We start from the raw sequence: 4,667 nt of genomic DNA, 5'->3' as shown, positions 1-4,667 counted from the left end.
TAAATTCCTTAATGTCGGAGACAAACTAGTCTTCCATTGCCAATTACAGTGATTTGTATCTGCTCCCCTCTTATTTCTCATTCTTTTCCCTTTTCTTTGTCCTGTTGTTAGACATTGCCTCCTCAGAGGTCTTCAGCACCCCCTTCAGATACTCCAGAACATAGCAAGAGACCAAGCTTTGTATGTGTCTGCATAAGCAATTCCAAACAATCCCATTCATTAAGCCAAAGGGAAGTCATTGCAAAAGAAATGCCAAAAGATTCATTTCACAAATAAGAACCAAATTTCTTCTAATCCAATAAACTGTTTCACTAGTAGAAACTTTCAACAGAAAATAAAATTTGCAGAATTTGCTGAAGAATGGTTTAAAAGCTTCTTAATAGTTTGCTTTAATGTTTTGAAGGATGCCTAAAAAGGGAAACTATATACTCCTTTGAAGAAAATGTCTCCTGAATGAATGAACAAGATAACCAGTCCTCTTGGAAAGCTTTATGAAATACAATTTGTTTTATCTATGCTACCTTATTTTTAATTAACACAGCTCACTTATCATCTCTGAAATGCTTTGTATTACTTTTAAAGTCTAATTAATTTGAATAGTTAATTGGGCCACTGCAGCAGAAATCAGTACTTCCTTGGTGATTCATTCATTTCCTAACCAATGGAAGAAGATAAGTATGAATTACGTTTGCAACCAGTGGATCTAATATTGATTCGCACCACTCCCAAAGCCAGAAGTGAAATGAACTGTGAAAATGTATCTTCTTCATTCAAAAACGCGCCCATGAAAAATAAATTCCAGGGAATTCTCCCTCCCCTTATCTTTCGTTAATTGCAAAATGAACATATTTCCAAGAGTAAGGGATTGCTGAGAGTTAGTTTTCTCTAGAGCTCCCCTGAAAGGCACTGGAACTCCATTCCCCTGCAACCAATTTTCCAATTGTTTAGGAAACAAGTCTAAGAGCATAAATCCTCATCTCTACAGAAGTCTCTGAATTTCCCTTTGACTCTCTGCTTCTTTTCCCCCTTATTCTCTCCATTGTTATAAGTTATGATTTGTGCTACAGCAAAATATTATCATGCTAGAGGTTATACAGGAACACAGAAGAAATGCCAATCTCCATAAAACAACACAAGCTCCCTCTGAGCCTCCTCTAGGAGACAAAAAATGCTAGTCAACGGTAAGAAACAACCTGAGGTCAATAAACTCAAAGACTTCTCCAGGCAGGAATGACTTGGGAGAAGCATTCCAAAGGGCATCATGGTCTGGTGACTTTCCATGGGCTTTGGCTCTGGGTCAGAGAGGCCTGGCACATGTTGCTTCCCAGCTTTGTGAACTTGGGAAAGTTACTTGACCTCTCTGAGCTTCAGTTGCATCATCTGTAAAAAGAATTAATAAGAATTGGTATAAAAGGTCAGGCTTATAGTAAGAGCCCCATACATGGTAGCTATATTTATGTTTTTATTCTCCCTAAACAAGAATAAATATTTGCCCTAAACTAGAATAAATATTTGTGGAAGAGAAGGAGGAAGGGAAAGGAGAAGTGAAGGGGAAAAGGGAGAGGAAAGTGGGAGATTTGAAAGAGATTCCAGTTTAGCACAGGTATAAATCCTGAGATGGTTTCCTCCTTTTTATTAATAATTTTTCTGATTATAAATATATATTTATTGTGGAAAACTTTGGAATACCATGGACTAGGAGCACCATGGAGTATTAGCCAGCACCATACATCCCCGGTTGCAATTGCACCTTTGCTGCCTGTTACAGCAATTTCATCCACCTTGCTTCTTACAGCTATGTGTCCCCACCTGGTCTCCGCCATTCCAGAACATCTCCACAACACCAGATAACACAGTTCCGTGGCAGCTTCCCCTGCCATCAATCCCAGCCTACAAAGGACAGCCAGTCTTGAGCTTTTCTATGATCAGGTGCCCCTCACTAGTAGATTCCTTATTGCTTTAGTGAAGGGAGTGTCCACCGGGCCCTTCTGATGAGCATAACCAGCTGGTGAGTTTTCTGGTCTCATCTAGTAAATCTGTTCTAGCCAGCCCACCTCTCTGAGACTTTTGTTCCTTAATACTCTACCAGGGTAGTTCTGGCATCTCCTCCTCATTAAGGTGGGCCATCATTTTGCCCAAGCTTTAAGAAGCCATCCCAGAAGCACATGAGGACTAGATCAAGGTGTCCTTACCAGTATGCTATGTCACCGAACGCTTCTTCTACAGTCATATTCTGCCACCTTCTCCCTCTCATCGCAGTCCAACACCCTCAAGATCCATTCCCAAGCATATTCTTTCCTGCTGTTTGGCATTAGTCATGTCCCAAGGCTCCTTCAGTGAAGAATCTCATTCCTCCCACTGCTGGAAGAGTCTTTCCACAGTAGGGTCAACCCTAAGGCTTGACTCTAATTATTAACCCAGAAGCAATGAGAAGATGGGTCAGTATTTGAAGAAGGCAAATATCATTGCGTAAATCACCCTCCTCAGATGGGGTCTCTGTATGATCTCCAAGCAAGGGGAGCCTGCTCTTCTATAGCAAGGAGTGGACCCTTCTGCAGGGGAATCTCAAGCACATCTACCTGGTTGTTCCCATTCAGGTCTCTGTGTCCCACTCCTTCCCTATTAAAGTCTTGACTTAAGTGGAGGAGACTTACCAGCATTGGGAAATCAGCCTTTTTTAAATAATTTAGCTACTCTCAGAATTATTTCTTAGGTCTGAATTTCAGTAAAGTCTGCCCTTCAGCTGCCTTTTGGTTTGCATGCCATATACTACCCTGAACGTTTTGATTGCACTGAACCACCAACTGACTTCACAGTACTTAAAAAATACCATTGTCCCCATGTCTCTCTATACCATGTTATATGTATTGCATCAGCCAGTGCATACTTTTCCGTGTATACCTCATCCATCCCAATTCACCATAGGTAAGTCTTAATACTTGGGATGCTACAGCACACCTACTCATAGCCAACATTGCTGCCCACTGCCTTCTAGCTAAGCTTCCCAAAAGGTAGCTCATTGGATTTTAACCATTTACCCCTCTTAGATCCACTCACCATCCTTCTCCAACCTGTATTGTGCCCAGGAAGCCAACTTCTATAGACTGAATCAATAGGCTTCTTCACTCTGTCTTCCCACTTGATTTGGCCAATCTGATTTAGAAGATCAGAGAGTTGGAAGAGACTAATTGTATATTTGCTCCTCTACCTCCCTCCCTCCAGGTCTCAAGTTGATAATGGTTGCATCCTCCTACCAAAGGCCACAGCCCCTGGCAACATCCCTCTCCTACAGTTCTCTCTGGAGTCTGATAACCACTTTCTTCTTTTTTCCCTTAGGTTTGTAGGGTCACCCATTGCTTCTAACCTGGAGGCATTTCGCTATTCCTTGTTAGTTCCCTTAACCCTGCCCACACATTTATAGTCTGTTCATTTAACTTTCCTCAATATCCCACTGGAATGTACCATTTGTTTCATACCAAAACCCTTACTGATGCTGTGGTCATCTTTTCTCAGTCTCACTAGCCCTTACTTCCATTTCTTCTCCCTAAGTTCCCTTAAGAAGCAGTCCTTTCGGAAAACCTTGAGGAATGTACTTAGGGATGGGTTGGAGAGCACTGCCCCAGAAAAGACACCAGGCACTGAACTCCTTGCACTGGAGTGAATTTCTTGCTCACCAATAGATCTGCACTGAAGGTTAGGGATGGCCTTCGCTCACGCCCTTTGTTTCCAGACTTTCACCCCAGAATCTCAGTGTTTAACTATTAATACCAACAGTTGCTTTGGTTGGTTAACAATAACCAGCAGTTACTGTTGGGCATAGAGACTCATTGAGTTCTCATTCAAGGAGGACTCCTGGCTCCCTGCTGTGACATGGCAAGGGTATGTATCGATGCAGATCAAGTCATCTTTGGCTCCAGAGTCATCTGCCTCTGACTACCCAGAGACATCTTAGTATCCTTTACTAAACATGATATCCTTAATTCATGCTGAAATAAAAACAACCTTGTTTTAAAGTGTGCTTCTTGCTGCTATTTCAAGTGTATTAATGACTAAAAAGACTTTTTGAGTTTTCACGAAATCAAAAGGCAGAGGGCATACTTTATTGGCATTAGTATAGATTTTCCTGGCATATTACAATGGGAGAAAAGGTTAAATTTGACCCCCTAAATTCCAGAATTAGTTAAAGACACTTGCCTGGAGTTAAAAAATAAAGTAAAGCCACAGAGAATCAACTGCTATAAGATTTTAGAGAAGGCAAGAGTTAGATAATCACAGACATTTTCCTCTGAGCCAGCCAGTGCAGCTTTACCCTTACAAACATGTAAAATTTCTGAGTTTAATAAACTACAATTTTAATTTAAAATACTCTAAATGGGGAAGAATACTTGTGATTGACCATTTTGGAAAGAGCTTTGGGAGAGCAGCACTCTCTAAAAACATGGGTTTAGCTTCATACATTTTTAAGCTTAAAATGATAGCTCCAGTATGTATTTCTCTGATTTTTTGTGTGTTTTTTTTAATCACAAAGGGGCCTCTTACTAAGGATCTTAAAGGAACAGACAAAATTTTTCTTGGGAAAAGACACCCAAATCCAGATACTTTTTAATCTAAGATACTATTATACTCTGTCGATCTGAGCAGGCTCTAGGTCTTGTGCAGAAAAAATG

Source organism: Choloepus didactylus, chromosome 4, assembly GCF_015220235.1.
Source record: "Choloepus didactylus isolate mChoDid1 chromosome 4, mChoDid1.pri, whole genome shotgun sequence".
NCBI classification, from domain to species: Eukaryota; Metazoa; Chordata; class Mammalia; order Pilosa; family Megalonychidae; genus Choloepus; species Choloepus didactylus.
Note: the sequence above shows the minus strand (reverse complement) of the source record.